This window comes from Hylobates moloch, unplaced genomic scaffold (assembly GCF_009828535.3).
Source record: "Hylobates moloch isolate HMO894 unplaced genomic scaffold, HMol_V3 SCAFFOLD_9, whole genome shotgun sequence".
Lineage (NCBI taxonomy): Eukaryota > Metazoa > Chordata > Mammalia > Primates > Hylobatidae > Hylobates > Hylobates moloch.
Window position 1 is genome coordinate 33,874,674 of NW_026652284.1, and position 23,074 is coordinate 33,897,747.

At 37.8% G+C, this 23,074-nt stretch overlaps 1 long non-coding RNA gene across 1 annotated transcript in view; it reads left to right on the forward strand.

Annotated features, from left to right (window-relative positions):
- LOC131384279 (uncharacterized) overlaps nt 1-21,895 on the forward strand; it is a 28,889-nt gene extending 6,994 nt beyond the window's left edge. Inside the window, exon 3 of the long non-coding RNA XR_009214959.1 lies at nt 20,545-21,895. This is a non-coding gene — a long non-coding RNA (uncharacterized LOC131384279). The remainder of the gene's footprint in view (nt 1-20,544) is intronic.
- The last annotated feature ends 1,179 nt before the right edge of the window (nt 21,896-23,074 follow it).

Consider the following 23,074-nt stretch of genomic DNA (forward strand, 5'->3'; position numbering starts at 1 on the left):
CTATCTTATTTTGTGCTATCTGTCTACCTGGACTTTTCTATTTCTATTTTTTCCTCTGCTCCTGCATTTTAATAGCTCGCTTGAGTTTTCTTTTACATTTTAACCTTAACTTCCTACTGGTTTGGAAATTGAACACTCTATTTCTATCCTTCTGGGGTGATCCTTTAAGTGTTAACAGCATAATTGACTTAAATCTAAAGTTAAACAACTTTACCCTTCTCCTATCAAATATATGAGTTTTTGAATGCTTTAACTCTGACGACACTCTTTTTCATACACACTACTATTTTCCAGAGTTTTAGTTCTATCTTGTTTTTATGCACTACAGATTAATCATCTTCAAAACACTATTTTATATAGTGAAATTTGGACATATGGTTATATATTTCTTTGCTTATCACTCCTTACATTTCGGCCCTTCCTTTTTGGTTCATTTTCCTTCTTCCTGAAACACATTTTTTAGTAGTTTTGTTGGTGAGGGTCAATTAGTAGTAAACACTTGTAGTCTTTGTTCTTGTGGCTTTATTTCACCCTCACTGTTGAATGGTAAGTTGGCTGGATTTGAAATCCAGGCTGCCAGCTTTTGTTTTTTGTTTTTTGTTTTTTTTTTTCAGTTCTTTGAGGATATTATCCCATTATCTTTTGTTTTATTTTGTTTTGTTTTCTTGCTGCTACTAAAAAATCTGTCAGTTGAATTGTCATTCCATGTAGATTACTCCTATGTTAGATGCAGAGATGTGCCTCCCAGATCCCTCTTCCAAGAGGCACTTCCTGTCCAGATGGGGAGGACTGTGACCATCACACAGCCTCTACCTGTCAGCTCTTTTCAGGTCTGTCTCAGCTACAGAGAGCTGCTTCCCCTGAAATCACGTTCTATGGAATACCTGCCTTCTGCAACTGAGCATGGCAGGGATAGACGTGGCCACCCGTTTCAGCCCAGTGCAGGACACTCTGAAAGGTTCCTCTTTCCTCTGAGCTCCCTGCTGGGTTGGCTGAGGTCTTGTCAGGCCACATCACAGTGGGATTTCTCCCCCTGCTCAGTCCTCCTTCCACCCTTTCCCTCTCCTGGGAGTTGATCCCTAATAAACATTTTGCACCCAAAACTCTACCTCATTATCTGCTTACTTCTCTTTTCTCTGTGGCTTCATCCAAGGTCTTCGCAGTATCTTCGGGTTCTGTGGTTTCACCAAAATCGTTCTAACTGTGGATTTCTTTGTATTTACTATACTCAGGATTTCTCTTTCCTGAACCAGAGGGTTTATGTCTTTCATTGACGTTATTAGTCTTTCTCATTTTGAGTATTTCCCCTGCCATTTCTTTTTTCTTTTTCGGGAATATAAATAAATACATTAGGCCTTTGTTTTGCTTTGTTTCTGTGTGCTATCTTCAGGGTACTCCCTCAGGTCGGTTTCCCAGTTCATTAATTTTCCCTTCATATTCATATTAACTGCTTTGTAAACTATCTATTGAGAGCCAGGTGCAGTGGCTCACAGCTGTAATCCCAGTGCTTTGGGAGACTGAGATGGGAGGATAGCTTGAGGACAGGAGTTTGAGACCAGCCTAGGCAGCATGGTGAAACATCATTTCTTAAAAAAAACAACAACAAAAAACAACAACAACAACAAAAAATTAGGTGGGTGCAAAAGTAATTGCGGTTTTAATTTAATTTATAAAAATTAGCCAGGTGTGATGGTATGTGCCTGTAGTCCTAGCTACTCAGGAGGCTGAGGCAGGAGGATTGCTTGAGCCCAGGAGTTCAAGTCTGCAGTGAGCTATGATTCTCTAAGTTGGGCAACAGAGTTTGACCCTGCCTCTAAAATAAATAAATACAAAAATATATAACCAATTGAACTTTTAATGAGCACGCTAGACTTTTGATTTGTAAAAATTCTAATTGTTTTGTTTTCAAGTCTGTTCTTTTCACATAGTATCTTGGGCTTTTTTCATATTTAAAGTTTGTCTTTTAGGTCTTTACTTAGAACATGTATTATGGTCTCCATCTGTTAGCTCTATTATCTAAAGACTCTGAGGGCCTAATACTGCTTCTGTTGTGTATGTTGATTGATTTTCCATGTGTTTGGTAATTTTGAATTATGCATTTATTTTCGGCAAGGCTTTATCTGTGGGAATCCTATGTAATCTGGATTGAGGGCATGTCCTCTCAGAGAAGTTTTGAATTTGCTTCATCGTTAGCTGGAAACCTTTTTTAAAAATTAATAACTTGGTTTAGGGGCTCCTAGATCATTTGGGTTATATAAATCTAAACCCCAAACCCGCATAAGAAGGAGCCCATAGCAAAATTGAGTTAAAATATTTTCAAAATTAATTTTTATGGGTTATGTGAGATATTTTGATACAGGCATGCAATGCGTAGTAATCACATCATCTCAAGCACAGGTAAAATATTTTTTTCACACCCGATCCAGGTTATGCCATTCAAGCTTCTTTATTATAATTTCCTTCCATTACTGGTTGGATTTTTAATTTTTTTCGTTTATCCTTTCATCTAGGCCTATTTGGGGATCTTGTTTCTAATTTCCCATCTCATGTGGCCTGAGGTCTTTTCCCATGAGCAGTAAAATCCAAATCCCTAGGTGTTGGAGATCAGCGCCCATCCTTTCCACTCTCCCAGGGCTGCTGTAACATCCTCTCTAGTTTTTAGTTCTTTCTTTGCTTTTGGTCTCTGAAACTATCTTTTCCTTTCATGAAAGCTCAACTATGAATTCAAAATTATCTTTGTCCTATTTCATGCAACATTTTTGACATTTGCCATTGCACTCCAGCCTGGGCAACAGAGCAAGACCCCATCTCTAAAATAATAATAATAATAATAATAATAATAATAATAATAATAATAATAAAATAATAATAATAATAATAATAATAATAATAATAATAATAATAATAATTTTAAAAACCCAAACAAAATAAAAAAAAAGAAGAGGAACTTTGAACATGCACACTTAAGAAGGAAGATGATGTGAAGACATGGAGAAGACAAACAACCGTCTATAAGTCAAGGAATGAGGCCTGGAGCAAATCCTTCCTTCATGGTCCTTATAAGGAACAAACCCTGCTGACAGCTTGATTTTGGACTTCTAGACTCTAGAATATGAGAAAGTTCCTTTCCTTCCTTCCTTCCTTCCTTCCTTCCTTCCTTCCTTCCTTCCTTCCTTCCTTGCTTCCTTTTTTTGAGACTGAGTCTTATTCTGTCACCCAGGCTGGAGTGCAATGGTGCAATTTTGGCTCACTGCAACCTTCACCTCCTGAGTTCAAGTGATTCTTCTGCCTCAGCCTCCCGAATAGCTGGAATTATAGGTGCGTGCCACCATGCCCAGATAATTTTTGTATTTTTAGTAGAGACGGGGTTTCATCATGTTGGTCAGGCTGGCCTCGAACTCCTGACCTCAAGTGATCTGCCCGCCTCAGTCTCCTGAAGTGTGGGATTACAGGCGTGAGCCACCACGCCTGGCCTAATTTCTATTGTTTAAGCCACTCAGTTTGTGTTACTTTGTTAGGGCAGCCCTAGCAAACTACTACACTGACCAACATATTTAAATTATATAGACTTCATTTTTCTCATCTGTAAACTGAAGAAAAATTACAATATGTTCTTCATCCTGTTGTGAGGATTAAATATGATAATGTATGCACCATGTCTGGCACACAGAAAGTATTTGTTACATGTTAGCTTTTATTACTAGTATTGAACTTGGTATTGGATGTGGTTGTTACATCCTTTAAATAGCAGATTGGTTTATCTGCTATTTTACTATTTTGTAGGTGTCTTCAGGGATTCACATTTCCTTCATTTTGAGTTATCAAAATCTCAGCTTAATAGAACTGGAGTTTTAAAATTTATGGTTCAAACTATTCTCTAAAAATATCTCATATGCAAATGATCCCCACCAGATTGTGGTATTCAAAAATAGTCAAAAGACCATTAGCTTAACTCCATGGAAGTCCATATAAAGAAAAATACCAAAAATAGAATGTGAATTATTGTTGAAGTATTTCAGAAGGAACTTAAAAGAGGTAAAGGTGGTTGTAGATGACTTGAATAAAATACATTAGTAAACTACATATCCCATAAAATATACTACATTCTTATGTAGGAAAAATATTAAAACTGCTTAGCCAGATAACCTTTTAAAGATAAAAAGACTTCTCCATTTACTTTGCCCAAAGCTTCCTTTGCAATAGCTGATAATGTCACAGACCTCTTAGTGCGAAGATAGGAAAATAGCAGAAAACCTAGGGGAAGAGTACTTTAGAATAAAGTGTTAAAAGGATCAGTGGGAAGGATTGGCATCTCTAGAAATGGATGCTTTAGGAAAGAATCATATGCACTTTCCCCCAGTTTACTGTAATTGTGCAAGGCATCCTTCATTAGAGAGTGACTTAGACTTTAATCATGAATGTTGAAGGTTGGCCTAGAAGAATCTTTTCTGATAGTGGGATATAATTATGTTTGTAGCAAAACAAGAATGGATTCTAATTCTGAGTCTAATTAATTTGCCAATTCCAGGTATTGTCAGAAAAGTGATGCAAACTGTAAACTTTCTGTTAGGTAATAGTGCTAACTTGTTTCCCACACATCATCATTGAAAAGTCTATCAGTTGGGGTTCTGAGTCATTTATATTGAAGAGCCAGCCTCTTAGTCTGGAGTTTTCCACTCTCCAATTTGAGGAAGAGAGGAGAGTAGAAAGGAGATGTTAATGGGAATGGTACATGTGAAACGCTGGAAGATTTGGAAGCAATCCTAGATTATATTTAAGAAACAATCTAGCTTTTTTCTTTAGAAAATATTTAACTATACAAGCAATGCGTAGAATATGCTTTTGAAAAATTCAGGCAGTACAGAAGCATGGAATTCCTTATCATTTTATCTCTTCTCTTCCTAAGATTTTGACTTCCCCTTCTCAGAGATAAAAATTGTTAACCTTTGATAATTTACATTCATATATAAGAAAGTACACACATATAGTTTAGAAAACATTTATAGGATAATACTTTTTAATTTTTTTCCTGTGATTTGCTTTCCCCCACTGCTTAACAATAAATATTAATTAGGTTTGGCTAGGTTGTATTACAGTAACAAGTTGATGACAAAATTCCAGTGGTTTTAACACAATTAAAATTTATTTCTTATTCATATTTTATGGATTGGTCAGGGGGCATCTCTGCTTCACAGAGTTATTCAGGGTCCTAGGCTTTTTGAGTTTTCACTTTTTAAAAACTGTACCCTCTTTGGTTGCTGTCATAGTAGAGGTACAACTGCAGAGAAGGATATGAGCTTTTTGCTGTTTCGGCCCAGAAATGACACGTTACCTTTTTTCTAAGCCTATTGGCCAGAACTAATCATGTGGACTTGCTTAAATGCAAGGGGTGTTAGAAACAGGAGTACATATAACATTTGGTGAGCATTATGATCTCTGGGAATGTCTTACAGCTATTTCAGTATCAGTATGTTTAAATCTACTAAATTTTAAAATAACTGCATTGCATTCCATAATGTGAATGCAATGTAATTTAGTTAACTATCTCTATTGATGGACATTAGAATCATTCTCAGTCTTACACTGTTGCAATGAACGTATTTGCGTATACTGTATATCTTCATACATCTTTGGGATAGATATCTGAGTAATAGAATAGTGGGATCAAAGAGTACTCCATATTTAGTTTTGATGAACACTCCAAAATTATTATCCAAAAGGACCCTATCGTGCAATACCACCTTACTCCTGCAAGAATGGACATAATCAAGAAATTAAAAAAAATAGATGTCAGTGTGGATGTGCTGAAAAGGGAACACTTATACACTGTTGTCGGAAATGTAAACTAGTGCAATCACTATGGAAAACAGTGTGGAGATTCCTAAAGAATTAAAAGTGGGTCTATCATTTGATCCAGCAATCCTACTCCTGGGTATCTACCCAGAGGAAGAGAAGTCATACGAAAAAGATGCTTGCATTTGCATGTTTATTGCAGCACAGTTCGCAATTGCAAAAATATGGAACCAGCTCAAATGCCATCAATCAACAAGTAGATAAAGAAAATGCAGTGTATATATGCCATGGAATACTACTCAGCCATAAAAGTGAACAAAATAATGGCATTTGCAGCAACCTGGATGGCATTGGAGACCATTATTCTAAGTGAAGTAACTCACGGAATGGAAAACCAAACACTGTATGTTCTCACTCATAAGTGGGAACTAAGCTATGAGGATGCAAAGGCATAAGAATGATACAATGCACTTTGGGGACTCGGAGGAAAGAGTGGGAGGGGGGTGAGGGATAAAAGATTACACATTGGGTACAGGGTACACTGCTCAGGTGATGGGTGCAGCAAAATCACAGAAATAACCACTAAAGGACTTATTCATGAAGCCAAACACCACCTGTTCCCCCGAAACCTATTGAAATAAAAAATAAAATACAATGAAATAAAAAAAAAAACAAGAAAACCCCAAAAGGGCTGTATCAATTTACACTCTTGCCAACTTCAGATAGTATCAATGTTTTAAATTTTTTGCCTGTGCTGTGGATTAAAAAGTGGCATCTTGGCTAGGCAGCATGGCTCATGTCTGTAATCTTGGCACTTTGTGAGGCCAAGGGAGGAGGATTGCTTGGGCCCAGGAGTTGGAGACCAGCCTGGGCAACATGGGGAGACCCTGTCTATAAAAAAATTTTTAAAAAATTAACTGGACATGGTGGCACATGCCTGTGGTCCCAGCTACTTGGGAGGCTGAGGTGGGAGGATCACCTTATCCCAGGAGGTTGAGGCTGCAGTGAGCCATGATTGTGGCATTGTACTCCAGACTGGGCAACAGAAAGAGACCCTGTGTCAAAAAAAAAAAAATCTCATTTGTTTTTCATTGCATTTTTCTGATTACTGGTGAAATTAACATCTCGTGATATATTTATTTTCCATAGTTCTGTATCCTTTGACTATTTTTCATTTTCCTCCTCTTTTCCTGTTAGTTTATAGGAGCTCTATAGTACACACACACACACACACACACACACACACACGGATTTCCAGTTTGTGGATTACTTTTTAACTTTATAGTAATCTTTTATGGACAGCAGTTCTTAATTATAATATAGTCTGGCTGGGCATGGTGGTTCATACCTGTAATCCCAGCACTTTGGAAGGCCAAGGTGGGTGTATCATTTGAGGTCAGGAGTTCGAGACCAGCCTGGCCAACATGGTGAAACCCTGTCTCTACTAAAAATACAAAAAGTAGCCAGGCATAGTGCACACGCCTGTAATCCCAGTTACTTGGGAGGCTGAAGCAGGAGAATCGCTTGAACCCGGGAGGTGGAGGTTGCAGTGAATCGAGATCATGCCATTGCACTCCAGCCTGGGGACAGAGCAAGACTCGGTCTTAAAAAAAAAATTATAGTCACATTTGTGTAAAGTAACTTTTTATTGGTGATTTCTCTGTCTTATACAATAAATATTCTCTACTCTGAGATCATATTATCCTTTTTTCTTAGAAAATGTCTTAAGTTTTATCTTTTACACATGAATATATCTCGAATTGATTTTTGTATTTGGTGTAAAATAGAGATCCAATTTTTATATTTCCTTATACACAGTCATTGCAGTATTATTTATTTAAAAGTCCATTCTTTCCTCCAATAACTTGCAATGCCATCTCTGTCATATATCATTTTAACATATACAAAGTTCTGTTTCTTAGTTTTCTATGTGGTTTCATTATTTTGTCTATTTCTGCATCAATGCCAATACTGTCTTAGTTAATATAACTTCCTAATAAGTCTTGCTATCCAGTAGGGAAAATGCTGTTTCATTCTCTTATTAGAAATGCCTTTTCTGTTAGACTTTTGTTCTTTGATACACATTTTAGAGTTGGTTTAAGCTCCTGAAAAAGCACTGTTGAGATTTTTATTGGGATATCTGCATCAGTTTGGGGAGAAGTTATGACACCTCAACATTATTGAATCTTTCTATATATTAACATGACATATTTCTCCGTTTATTTAGGCTTTCTTTAATGTCTCAATAATTCTCCATAAAGGTATTGCATGGCTTTTCTCAGATTTGCTTCTAGGCACCCTAGATATTTGTTTCTATTATAAATGATATCTTTTAATAGGCTATGTTTTTAACTGTTAATGGTGTAAAAAAGTACAATTGGTTTTGAATAATGATTTTGAATATTGATTTTATATTCATCTACCTTGCTAAACTCTCTTATGAAGTCTAATAATTTATTTGTATGTATTTGGTACAAAAATAATATCATCTGCCAATAATGGTATTTTTGGTTTTTCGTTTCCAAACCTTATACCTTTTAATTTTCTTATCTTACCACAGTTGTTAGAACCAACAGTGTAAAGTTCAATGGATGGGTAATGGTAGGTGTCCTTGTCTTATTTCTGATTTTCAGAGGAATCCTTAAAAAGGAATCCTTCTTTAATGTTTCACCGTGGAGAATGATGTTTACTATAGGTTTGTAGTAGATGCCCTGTATAGGGTGAGGAAATTCTACTCAACTCCTAGTTTGCAGAGATTTTTTATAATAAATAAGTGTTGAATACTATCAAAACTTTTCTGTATAAATGAAAATTACCATATGGGTTCCTCTCTTAATCTGTTAATGCAGTAAATTATGTTTATACATTTCATAAATTTTGCATCCTGGGATAAACCCAGCTTAATCGCATTGTATTATCTTTTAAAAATGCTGCTTGATTTGGTTTGCTAACATTTGGTTTGCATCTCTGCATCTATGTTCATGGGTAAGGTGGACCTGTAATTTTTTCTTTTTGTATTATCCTTGTCTAGATTGGGTATAAGTGTTATAGTAACTGCATTGGATATGTGGGGGAGTATTCCTCTTTTTTCTGAAAGAGGTGAAATTTGTGTCACGTTGGAACATCTGGTTACTTGAAAGTTTGATAGAATTCACATATAAAATCTGGGCTTGGTATTTACTGTGAATAGATTTTAACGTTCTGATGCTATTTTAAAAGATGAAGTCATTTGACTTCTTTTCAAAACAACTTAGGTAAGATATATTTTTCTAGGAATTTTTGTATTTCTTTTTCATCTTCTTTTTTTTTTTTTTTTTTCTGTGACAGAGTCTCACTCTGTCGCCCAGGCTGGAGTAGAGTGGTGTGATCTTGGCTCACTGCAACCTCCACCTCCTGGGTTCAACGCCATTCTCCTGCCTCAGCCTCCCGAGTAGCTGGGACTACAGGCGCCTGCCACTACGTCCTGCTAATTTTTTTTTGTATTTTTAGTAGAGACAGGGTTTCACCATGTTAGCCAGGATGGTCTCGATCTCCTGACCTTGTGATCCGCCTGCCTCAGCCTCCCAAAGTGCTGGGATTACAGGCGTGAGCCACCGCGCCCGGCAATTTCTTCTAACTTTTCAAATTAGTTGGCATAAAAGCTTTATAATAGTCTCTTTAAAAAAAAACTTCTCTTTACCTATAGTTATAGCCACCATTTCATTCCTCATATCATTTTGCCATTTGTGTTTTCTTCTTGATCAATCTTACCAGAGGGTTTTCTGCCTTATTAGTTGCAAAAAAACACTTTTCGGCATAATTGATACTCTCCATTATATCTTTCTTTTCTATCTTATTTATGCTCTTTTATTAATCTTCTCTCAACTTAGATGTTTTGGTTATTCTTTGTTTTAAACTTCTACATGTTTGACTTCAATAATTTTCAGACTTTTTTTTAAAAATATGTAAGGATTTAAGGCTATACCTTCCTTTCCAGTACTACTTTCACCACTTCCTACATATCTTGATTTGTGGTACTCAGTTCTCTGTATATTCCTGGAATATATTTTTTCTATTTATTTATTTAAAGACAGGGTCTTGCTCTGTCACTCAGGCTGGAGTGCAGTGGCACAATCATAGCTCACTGCAGCCTTGATTTCTCAGGCTCAAATGATCCTCCCACCTCAGCCTCCCGAGTAGCTGGGACAGGTGTGCATCACCACACTCAACTAATTTTTTGTTTTTGTTTCACGTGGAGTTGGGGCCTCACTTTGTTGCCTAGGCTGGTCTTGAACTCCTGGGCTCAAGTGATCCTCCTGCTTTGGTCTCTCAAAGTGCTGGGATTACAGGCCTGAGCCACTGCACCTGGCCTATTTTTTCTTTTTAAATTTAACTTCTCTGTCTTTATATTTTAGGTATGTTTCTTTTAAGTAGCATGTAGCTGGATTTTTAAAAATTCACCTGACAGTCTCTATCTTTTAAGCAGAAAGTTTAACCCCTTAATATTCATTGGAATTTAGGATATATTTGAATTTGAAATTAATGCTTTTTATTTGTCCTGCTTGTCTCCTTTATCTCTTTATTTATTTTGAATGATAGTTAATTTGTGTTTATTCTCCCATTTATTTCTCTCTAATTGTTTAGAAGTTAGACACTGTTTTTATTTTCGTTTTAAAGTTTTCTGGATTTTTTTTTTTTTTTCCTGAGACAGAGTCTTACTCTGTCACCCAGGCTGAAGTGCAGTGGCATGATCTCAGCTCACTGCAACCTCTGTCTTCCAGGTTCAAGCAATTCTCCTGCCTCAGCCTCCTGAGTACCCGGGATTACAGGCATGCACCATGGTGCCAAGCTAATTTTTTTATTTTTAGTGGAGAGAGGGTTTCACCATGTTGGCCAGGCTGGTCTCGAACTCCTCCTGACCTCAGGTGATCCGCCCACCTTGGCCTCCCAAAGTGCTGGGATTACAGGCGTGAGCCATCGCGCCCGGCCTGGATTGTTTCCATTTATATTTAACTTAATGAAGTTTAAGGTTAGTCAATATCCTAACACTGCCTACTGAATATTGGAAGATACTGAACTTTGATTATCTTCCTTCAAATTATTTACTTTTGTTGACCAGTATTTTAGTTTTATCTTTTTTCCTCCAAATTAGACATCATTATTATTATAGATGTTTCAATTTATCAGTTTGTTTAGATATTTACCAATATCTTTGCTGGTTTTTTCCTTCTTGTCTTTTAAAAATTCTTTTGCTCAGAAGCTACATGAATAAAAAAAATTATTTTGGGTTTGTTTTCTTTCTTTCTGAAGTACATTCTTATAAAATTCCTTCATTAAGTTCTGCTGATGGCAAACTCTTGCAGTTTTTGTTTATCTGAAGATCTCTTTAGTTTACTCCGGGTGAAGAAAGATAGTTTAGTTGAAATTGCAAGTCTAGACTGACAGTTCTCTTCTCTCAGCACTTTGAAGAGTGTTCTGCCCTATATTTTTGTTTCTTTTTCTGCTCTTGAGAAGTGTGCTATTTTTCTTACATTACATAAATATAATATCACTATGTATTTAGGTATAACTACATATTTTACTAGATTCATTGATCTCTATTGTTTCTGTATACTTGATCTTCTTTTACAATGAATTTATAAGCATTCATAATCCAGCCCAAACCTACATTTCTGAAGCTGGAAAGGGGCCACCCTTTTTAGATTTTCCTCCATACACAGAGTGTTTCATAAGTTCTGAATTATTCTTCTGTTCCCTGAATATATATTTTCTCATTTTCAGATTTTTAAAATTTTTTTAGTTTTATCTTTTTTCTCCAAATTAGACATCATTATTATTACAGATAATATGTTTCAATTTATCAGTTTGTTTAGATATTTACCAATATCTAAATCAGTTTTTTAAATATTTGCCAGTATCTAAAAAAAAGGAAATCATTAGTAAAAAGATACGTAGAAGACAGTTTCAAGAAGCCTAAGAATGAGAGCATTACAAATGTGGACCCAGATGATGTCACCCTATAGTCTGTCTCCCAACTACATTTTTTTAAACAAATAAGGAAACTGAGTCTTGTTTAGGATCACAGAGGTAGTTTTAGTTAAAATTAGAATATGGTGGAATACAAATCTTGACAGGAAGAAGTAAGACTGGGAGAATCGTGTTGACAGGGAAGTCTCATCAGTGAGATACAGGAATAGAGGCAGGTACTTAAGGAGAATTGTTCATTCATTCACTCATACATTCATTCATCAGATTTGTGAGTCTGAACTTTGTAAGATCAATTGGGAGGTAATAGAATAGAAATGAATGAGGGATATTTTAATCAGAGAGTATCTTCATCAAATATCAGAAATATGAACGTGTATACTGTGTTTGAAAAACAGAATAATTCAGAGCTGTTAGGTCATTTGGAGGGATAGCTGGAAATGAGGTTATGATTAAGTGGGGCCAGATTGTGAAGGGGTTTGCATGTGATGCTTTGCTCTGTATTTATTCAGCTGACAAATACTGAGGGCCTACTGAGTACCAACAAGCCATGCCAGGCGCTGGGGATATAGGAGTGAGAAAGGCAGCATTCTTGCTCTCCAGGAGCAGCAGGCACTAAGGAATTCATAGAATGCAGTAAGTAAGCCTGTAGGTGGATGGACATTTCACCGAACTGGCAGTCCAGAGGAAGGAGCCTGGAAGCAGGAATTCAGAGAGGAGCCGGCTGCCTTAGTGCAAGGAAGGAATGATGTGAGCCTGGACTATAGGAGAAGGATGTTAGTTGGCAGAGAAGATGTAACTGAGAGACATGCGTGGGCCAGGGAGGAGGTCGAGGAGGCTGGACCTAGAGAGGGAGGTCAGCCAGCAGCCTCTAGCTGCATCCATCTTACTCTGGCCTAAAGATGGTGGTGGTGATGCTGTGGCTCAGCTCTTGTTTCTGCTTCTTCTGAGTTCTTGGAAAGACAGAGAGTTTAACTGCCCCTCTTGCTCCCCATGGCTTGAAGCATCACGTTGGTATTTCTAGTAAACATGGGCTGTGCCTGGAGGCTGTTGTCTCATGCTTGGCCAGGTTAGAGTTCATCCAAATTGACTTATTGGAAATGCTCCTGTATGGGAATTAAATTATTTTCTAAATTTTTATTAAAGTGGTTAGAGATCCCTTTGAGGCAATTCTGTGAATTATCTTTAGGAGCTACAGGCATTAAAGAGCTGATAGAATGCAGTAAGTAAGCCTGTAGATGGATGGACATTTCACTGAAGTGGCAGTCAAGGGAAGGAGCCTGGAGGCAGAAGTCCAGAGAGGAGCCAGCTGCCTTAGTGCAAAGGCGCTGTTGTAAAAAGAATTGCTAAATAAGGCAATAGTGCACCCTTGAATTAAATATATATTTAATATATCTGTACACAATAGTTTGAAATATTTAAAGACTATTACTTTTTGTTTTCTTCATTGTCTTTTTTGGAAATGGAGTCTCACTCACTCTGTTGCCCAGGCTGGAGTGCAATGGTGCGATCTCGGCTCACTGCAGCCTCCGCCTTTCAGGTTCAAGTGATTCTCCTGCCTCAGTCTCCTGGGTAGCTGGTATTACAGGCATGCACCACCATGCCCGACTAATTTTGTATTTTCAGTAGAGATGGGCTTTCACCATGTTGGCAGGCTGGTCTCGAACTCCTGACTTCAAGTGATCCGCCTGCCTCCGCCTCCCAAAGTGCTGGGATTACAGGCAGGAGCCACCGCGCCCGGCTGTCCTCATTGTCTTTTAACAGCTATAATAATAAACGGGAAATGCCAACTTCCATTTTAACAAAGAGTATTTTGCCAAATATCCATTCTCCTCTCTTTCCCTCCTCTTGGTATCTTGTTTAAAGCTGTTTTCTTACAATATGCATCAAAAGGGTTTATTCCCTTGACAATATATTTAATAATAGACAATTTAGCAGACACTATCAATACCTTCTGAATCTCAATTTCTCAGTTTCTTCTAAGAAAATAAATGTTAAGAACATTTTGTTACATTATATTTTTCTCCCTGTTTACAGCTCCCAGGTTAGCTACAGATGTAAACTGCACACTGCAGTTTTTCTGCTAAGCTTCCACGACAGCATCTCATGCTATTTGCAGCCTTGAAAATGGATATATGATGGGATATCTGAATTTTTTCCCTTTTTGAGCTTGTATCAGTCATGAGCCAACAAATACTTGGTAAATGCCTAATGGAATAGAGCACAGGTGCCATAGGGAGACAACAAGATGACTGCATTGCAGGGACTGTTAATCTAACTAGAAAGACAAAATGCTACCTTGGGAAGGCATCGATTATAAGAAGTGTGGCAGAACTTTCCAGATGTTGTAATATACATTGACATATGTATTTAATCCTTTCCTGTCATACTCCCATATTGGTCCCAATGTTCTTCTTTGGCCACATATGGCCTACTTATCGCATGTAGAAAAAGAAGAGCAACCATCTGCCTCAATATTTTTGGGAATAAGACTCAGTGCCTCCCAGGAGGAAACAAGATCTGATGAAGTATCATCGAAATAAAGTGGAAGGCAGAAATTGCAAAGGATACCTCAATCCTTATGCAGTCCTTTCTGATATACTTAGTAGTAATCAGTGGGAAATAAAAAGTGATATAATTTGCAAGCTGCTGCCTGCCAAGAAAGAGTTGTAAGCTCAGGAGTTTAATTAGTAAATGCCAGTGTTTCCTTACTTGGCAGTGCTGCTGTCTTCTGGTTTGCAGGCAGAGGAGAGGATGGGCCCCTTGGAAACCTGCTCCTCTGACTACAGTATTTGGTCAGCCTCAGCAGTGCTCTTTGTCCACCAGCACCAGAAGCAAGGCCAAAGCCTGGGCCTAGAAAGTTCTCAGGAAGTCATCAGAGCCTGCATTTTTTGACTCTGCACCATTTGCCCTCTCCCCTCCTGGCTCCTGTCTTCTTCGGGTTACAAAAGTGGGATCGGAGCCCGTTTTAGAGATGCTCAGGGCCAGCGACCTCAGGCTCAGGCTCTCTCAAAACCTGAGGGTGCCTTATGATCTCTAAGTGCTGCTCTGGATTCTCAGTCCCTGTGCTCTTCTGTGAAATTTTGTTGCAGCCCATGTATCAAATTGATTAATGTTTTCTACGATTAAGTTATAAAAGTATAATGTGGTATCATTTTAAAATTTGAGACACATGACAAATTACTACTATAATTTAAAATGTAAATCTTTTGTTCAGTAGAGCTAAAGTCAAAAATAATTAAAATTTTGGGGAAAAAAGCCCTAGAGATACCACAGTTTGGGCTTTACGATTTAAAAAATGGAGTAAATGCTTTCTAAAGATTCTCTCTTACCAGAGTCTCCATGGCATGGCATGCTGAGTCAAGTGGCTTTTCTTTTCTTTCTTTCTTTTTTTTGTGATATAGGAGATTGGAAATGTAGTTCCAGGGTCTAAACCTATAAGAACAACGAATCTAGGTAGGAATGGTTAAGTCCAATACCAAAAGGGCCACGCAAGAAATGTACCTGAACAAAGCCAGATGAGGCACAGCTAACAAGAGCATGGGGGAGGCCCCACCATGACTACCCCACGCTGACGTGACTGGTAACTGCTATGCAGGAGCACTAGCCACAACGCCCACACCTTCTGAGTATTTGCAGAGATCTTTGGGTTTATGGCTTCTCTGAAATTTTGAAAATATTATTTAGTAACTATAGGCTAATCTGAGCCTAAAAATAATTACCTAAGGAACCCGTTAAGTGTGTTTGTGCAATCTTCTGGAATTAGCATCTTCTCGAAAGGGAACCTGTGTAATCCTTTCAAGTGTCTGGTGTGTTTCTCTGAGTAACCAGTTATACTTTGTGAGGACTTTCCAATTCATCAGACTATAGTATAGTTTCATGTGCTCTTAAACATCATCAGCAAGCAAAAAATAGTAAAAGAAAAAAAAAATCAAGATTAGAAGGAACTGGAAAACTCTCATGGGAATGCAGGTTTCTAAATGTTAAGACCATAGAATTACATATGGTTGAGAAACAGCAGCATCTTTTCTGAAACATAATGCTCATCCAAACCAAAGTTATTATAGCTCAGAGCAAGAGAAATACAACTTAAAGGTGAATGATCAGAGTTGCTATGGAGATGATGCAGGAAATGATTCAGAAGGTTGCTTGGAAAAATATTTCTTTGAATATTGATAAATCTTATTAACATGTGTTAGTCTATGGCTATTATAAAATGAATTGAATATCAGGGATTCCTAGTGACTCTGCCCTTAGGCTGTGCCCATCATTTGTGACCTACAGTTAGTGGCCACAATAGGTATGAAAATGGGAACTGCTAAATGACACTGTATGCCACAGAGTTACACATGCAGAGTGGGTGGTTTTCAGATTTGAGCATGCATGAGAATCATAATGGTACTTATTACAAAAGTTGATCTTATTCCGATTCGGGGGTCTTCAGACATGTTTTGTGAAACATTAAAATGAAAGAATGGGAAGCATCATAGGGTGAGGTTTTGAATGGTTTCTTTTATAAATGGTCTTATTCATACTCTTCAGAGGCCATTCCTTCAGCTACAAAATGTTAAGCTTCCTTGAAGAAGGAAATTTGGTAAATAATTTTTCAGGTGATGATAAAAAGAATCCTTTATTCATCTGCTCATGATGACTCCAAAGTTTATACTCTTAGCCCAGAACTTTTGTTTGAGCTCTAGGTGTATATATCCAACTGCCTACTGGATATCTCTGCTGGAACATCTGATAGAAGTCTCCCCCTTCACTCAGCCATACCATAATCCTTCCTCCGAGTCCGCTCCATCTGTGGTTTTCCCTGTTTCGTCAATGGCAACATCATTTTTCCAGGAAGCCAAGCCAAAAAACTTGGAGTCATCCTTGATTCTTTCTTTTTTCATTCCCCATATCTAATTGGCCAGCAAATTCCTTTGCTTCTATATTCAAATATATCTAGAATCTGAACATTTCCCCCACCTTTTGCGATATCCTGGTCCATGCTTTTAGCTATCTTTCACCCGGGTTTTTGCAGTTTTCCTAATTTTGTGCTTCCATTTTTGTTCCTTTATAGTGTGTTCCCAACACAGCAGCTACAGTATCCTTCTAAAGTTAAAGTCACATCCTATCTCTCTTCTCTTCTGCCCTAAGCCCTGCCATGGCTCCTCATGTCACTCAGAGTGACAGCCAAAGAACAGAGATTGACCTACAAGGTTCAAGATCTCTGACTTTTCCAGGCGTGGTGGCGGGCGTCTGTAGTCCCAGCTACTTGGAAGGCTGAGGCAGGAGAATGGCGTGAACCCGGGAGGCGGAGCTTGCAGTGAGCTGAGATTGTGCCACTGCACTCCAGCCTGGGCAACAGAGTGACTCCGTTCAAAAAAAAAAAAAAAACAAAAAACTGACTTTTTTTTTTTTTTTTTTTCAGAAACAGGGTTTCATTCTGTTGCCCAGGCTAGCCTCAGCCTCGTGAGTAGCTAGGACTACAGGTACACACCACCACAAAACACCTGGATTTTTTTTTTAAATTTTCTTAGAGACAGGTTCTCATTCTGTGGCCCAGGTTGGGCTCAAACTCCTGGCCTCAAGCAATCCTCCCGCCTCAGCCTCCCAAAGTGGGATTATAGGCATGAGCCACCATGCCTGGCCACTCTCTGACCTTTTCTTATACCTCCCTCCCACCTACTCACTCTCCTCTAGGCTCAATATCCTCCTCACTATACCTGAAGCCACAGGCCCTTTGCACGGGCTGTTCCCTTATGGTCCTAGCTGCCAGGAGTGCTTGTTCCTGGGATATCGGAATGGCTCCCTTTCCCACCACCTTCAAGTTCTGGCTTAAACCCTGCCTTCTCTAAGGGCCAACTCTTACTCCTTTAATTAAAATTTGACCCCCTCCCTACTTGCCCCTCTTCTGCACTGTGAGACTGCCAATCCCCTCTGCCCTGTTTGATTTTCCATAGCACCTCTCCCTGCTAACATGCTGGATTATTAATTTAATTTTTCATTGATGGATTGGTTTAATGTTATTTATTTTTATTTACCCCACAGTAGAATATAAGTGCCACAGGAAAGCAGTTTTTATCTATTTTGTTCATTGATGTGTCCCTAGTGCTTAGAAAGGTGCTTGGCACATACTAGGTGCTCAACAAACATTTGCTGAGTAAATGGGATGAAATATTTATGAAGCGGTTACTAAAAGTCAAGCACTGTTCAAAGTTCTAGGAATATAGCCATGGACTAGACTGTCCCTTCCTTCTAGGAGCTGACATTCCTAGTGGGAACTAATTGCAAATGACAGAACTGCAGAGTGGATAGCACTTTGTGTTGAGAATGTGGCATGATGGAGCTGGTAAAGCAGCCACAGCAGCCAGGGATACAGGAGAGCACTTAGTAGTGGCCCTAAGCAAGAGACAGAGTGGATTGCAGAGGGTAGGGTGTGCAGGAAAGCTAAAGCTTCCAGAAAACAGCACTTCACAGTGTTCAAAAGTACAGGAATGACAGAAAAGAAAAGTGAGCATGAGGAGTAAAGAATGTGCAGGAGAAAGAGAAAGAAAACTTACATAAATAGCATATAATAAAAATTCTAAATAACAGTGGCTCAACCACACAATTATTTATTCTCCCACATAAAAGAAATCCATAGGAAGGAGCCAAGTCTTGGATGGAAGCTTCATGATTCTGTCCCATCATCCTCAGCGCATACCTTCTATCCTCAAAATCACTTCCCAGGAGACAAAGGAAAGGCAAAAGATGCTCATCGCCTCACTGAGGCGTCTTCCAGAACGTGACACAACAGTTCTCACTGAGTAGAGCTCAGTCACATGGCCACACCTGGCTGCAAAGGAATATAAGAAAAGTAGTCTTTTCATCTGAGGCATTGCCACTACAAATATTTCTGCCTTAGGAATGTATGAACAAATTACAATTCATTTAGAAGAGGACCCAAGATTAAAACACAGTGTAAAAGAGCTGGACCAAGACCCTGAATTAATCATACCAGAGAGGAAGGATTGATGGTTAAAATTTTACTATCTGCATAATTTATCATTAGCTCTTTCTGTAAAAATAAATTTTATTGTGTATATTTTAGATATATGTATACAAATGTGTACACATATGTATAAATATACACATATATATGGTAGAATAAATTAACATATTCATTATCTGATATACTTACGCATTTTTCCCCCTGTGGCAAGAGCAGCTATCATCTATTGATTTAGCAAAACTCCCGAATACAATACACTACTATTAACTACAGTCCTCATCTTGTACACTGGATCTTTTGGCTTGTTCATCTTACTTGCTACTTTGTATCCTTTGACCTACATCTCCCCATTTCCTCCCTCATTAGTTCTTTATATTTAACAGACTGTTTAATATGTATATTTATAATTTCATCCCTAGTATGGCTGTTTTTCAGTATCTTTTTTGTTTCAAGCCTCAGTATAAGAACATCAATCATGTATTATCTAAAATAGAAATACCCAAATCTGCTCTTCTGACTGATGGGAAACAAGTATATGGGTGTTGAGTGGTGATTAGCAGGGAGAGAGATTTCATAGTTACAAAATTGATGACTCCCAGAAGGGACAGTTAGAGTTAAAAATGAAAGAATGCTTTGGTAGTTATCTGATGAAAGCTTCTGATATGGAACATTGGCTTTATGAAACTAAGACAATTTTATTGTATCTTTCAGACCAAATTTTAAGAATCTTTTTTTTTTTTTTTTTTTTTTTTTTGTGAGACAGAGTTTCATTCTCATCACCCTGGCTGGAGTGCAATGGCACGATCTTGGCTCACTGCAACCTCTGCCTCCCGAGTTCAAGCGATTCTCCTGTCTCAGCCTCCCAAGTAGCTGGGATAACAGTCTCCCACCATCATGCCCAGCTAATTTTTGTATTTTTAGTAGAGACGAGATTTCACCATGCTGGCCAGTCTGGTCTTGAATTCCTGACCTCAGGTGATCCGCCCACCTTGGCCTCCCAAGGTGCTGGGATTATAGGCATGAGCCACAGCGCCCAGCCGAGAATCTTTTAAAAGAGGATCAGGAGTCATTTAAGTTTTTTAAAAAATTTGTATTTTAAAAAAATTTTTTATTAATTTTTTTTTATTTCCATAGGTTACTGGGGAACAGGTAGTGTTTGGTTACACGAGTAAGTTCTTCGGTGGTGATTTGTGAGATTTTGATGCACCCATCACCCAAGCAGTATGCACTGCACCCAATTTGTGGTCTTTTATCCCTCACCCCCTGAGTCCCCGAAATCCACGTTTTTCTTATGCCTTTGCATCCTCATAGCTTAGCTCCCACATGTGAGTGAGAACATATGGTGTTTGGTTTTCCATTCCTAAGTTACTTCACTTAAAATAATAGTCTCTAATCTCATCCAGGTCACTGTGAATGCCATTAATTCATTCTTTTTTATGGCTGAGTAGTATTCCATTTGAGTGGTATTCCACAGTTACTACTGAGTAGTATTCCACAGTTTCTCTATCTACTCATTGATTGATGGGTATTTGGGTTAGTTCCACGTTTTTGCAATTGCAAATTGTGCTGCTATAAACATGTGTGTGCAAGTATCTTTTTCATATAATGACTTCATTTCCTCTGGGTAGATACCCAGTAGTGGGACTGCTGGATCAAATGGTAGTTTTACTTTTAGTTCTTTAAGGAATCTCTGCACTGTTTTCCATAATGGTTGTACTAGTTTACATTCCAGCAGCAGTGTAAAAGTGTTCCCTGTTCACCACATCCATACCAACATCTATTTTTTTTTATTTTGGCCATTCTTACAGCCAGCTGATCTTCAACAAAGCAAACAAAAACATAAAATGGGGAAAGGACACCCTATTCAACAAATGATGCTGGGATAATTGACAAGCCACATGTAGGAGAATGAAACTGGATCCTTATCTCTCATCTAATATAAAAATCAACTCAAGATGGATCAAGGACTTAAATCTAAGACCTGAAACTATAAAAATTCTAGAAGACAACATTGGAAAAGCCCTTCTAGACACTGGCTTAGGCAAGGATTTCATGACCAAGAACACCAAAGCAAATTTCATAAAAACAAAAATAAATAGGACAATTAAACTAAAGAGCTTTTGCACTGCAAAAGGAACAGTCTGCAGAGTAGACAGACAACCCACAGAGTGGGAGAAAGTCTTCACAATCTGTATATCTGACAAAAGACTAATATCCAGAATCTACAACAAACTCAAACAAATTAGCAAGAAAAACAATCCCATCAAAAAGTGGGCTTAAGGACATGAATAGACAGTTCTCAAAAGAGGGCACACAAATGGCCAACAAACATATGAAAAAATGCTCAACATCACTAATGATCAGGGAAATGCAAATCTTTGTATTTTAAACAAAAAGAAATAAATGCACAGTGAAAAGTAAGTCTTCTTCTACCCCAGGCCATCAAATCCCTAAACCTCTAGACTTCTAGTGCCTCTTCCCAGAGCAACGTGTCTTACTAGTTTCTTGTATAAGGAATCACATAAAGCTGGTGAACCACATGAAAATGAATGCTTGCTTCTTATTGTCCACAGTATGAACTTTGATTTGCAGGCATTAACAGGAAGAGCAAGTGCAAATGGGATCATCTCTAGAAAACCCCTCCTTGGTTATCCCAGGCAGATGTTCTCAGTGCCTCCCAAGCTCCTTCATGGCTTAAAAAAATTGTACTGAAATCCATAACATAAAATTTACTATTTTAATTGTTTTTAAAATGCACAGTTTAGTGGCATTACGTATGTTCACATTGCATAGCCACCACCACCATCCATTTCCAGAACGTTTTCATCATCTGAAACAGAAATCCTTTACTCGTGAAACAATAACTCCATATTCCCCCTCCCTCATAGCCCCTGCTAATGATTCTTCTACTTTATGTCTCTATAAATGTGACTGTTCTAGGGATCTCATGTAAGTGGAATAATACAATATTTGTCCTTTTGGGCCTAGCTTAATTAACTTGGCATAATGTCCACAAGGTTCATCTATGTTGTAACATGTGTCAGAATTTCCTTCTGGCTGAATAAAATTTATTGTTATGTATACACCACATTTTGTTGATCCATTCACCTATCAATGGACATTTGAATTATTTCCACCTTTTGGCCATTGTGAATAAAGCTGCTATAAACATTGGTGTACAAGTATCTGTTAGAGTTTCTGCTTTAAATTCTTTTGTTTCCTTTGTGTCTTTTTATAACATACTATTATTTATTGTAGGTGATGAGTGGATGCGCACATGCTTTAAATTCCCTATTAAATCTAACCCCTTGAGAGCAGGGCCCTTGATTGTTTTTTTCACTCCCGCAGTCATACATTTGTCCATTCAACAATTCTTTATTGAGCATTGCTGAGTATGAGGCACTATGCTAGACTTTGGGGATACAGGGTGTAATGATGAACGTGACCTGTATCCTCTAGCAGCATAGGTCTAGTGAGGTACATTTTTATTTATCATTGTATCTGGTACAATGTCTTGTACATTGTAAATATTCAACAAATGTTTGTTGACTTGTTGGTTGACTTATTGACTTCATGTATTTTCAGTGTTTCCTGAAAGTGTCATATCAATTATTGGATAGCAGTACACATTTTTTGAACAAATGTAACAAATGTTAGAGTATGACTTTCTTGTTCCTTACTTTATTTATAGCAGATAGGATAGTGTCTATCATACAGTATGGGCTCAATAGTTTAAACAGTTTTAAAATGAAAGATGATGACATAATTTGCCACAGAGAATTCTGACAAGGGCCAGACATTAATGCTCATATATTATAAATGGAAAAACTGAGGCATTTAAGAAAATCCAGAAAAGTAGTGACCAAGTCAGGAATAAACCTGGGTTTATTGGTCTGCAACCTAATGCCTTGTGCCCTCCATCACACCAGTGCATAAAATTAGAACTGATATCCCACCTTTCTGCGAAAGATGTGAACTTTTATTAGGTGTAATCACACACAGTATGGAGAAGGTTTAAGGCCTTTAAATTTCCTAAAAATGAAAATGAATCAGATTCTAAAATAAGCTTGTTAAATGCTATTCTTAAATAAAAAAGATAGTAGCATATGATGGTGAATTGCTTTTTCTGCCGTGAGAGGTGAAGTGTTGCTGTGCCACCTGCTTGGGAAGACCAAGCTGTGTCTAACTTTATACATCGTTTCTCTGCTCATTCAGCTCAACCTCATTCCTGACTGTCCATGAATTATTGAGGCTTTTTGTATCTTTTTGAGCAATCTGATTTAGAAATATTTAATCCTATGTTATATGAGCTAGAGTTTAAATCACTTTATTTCATTA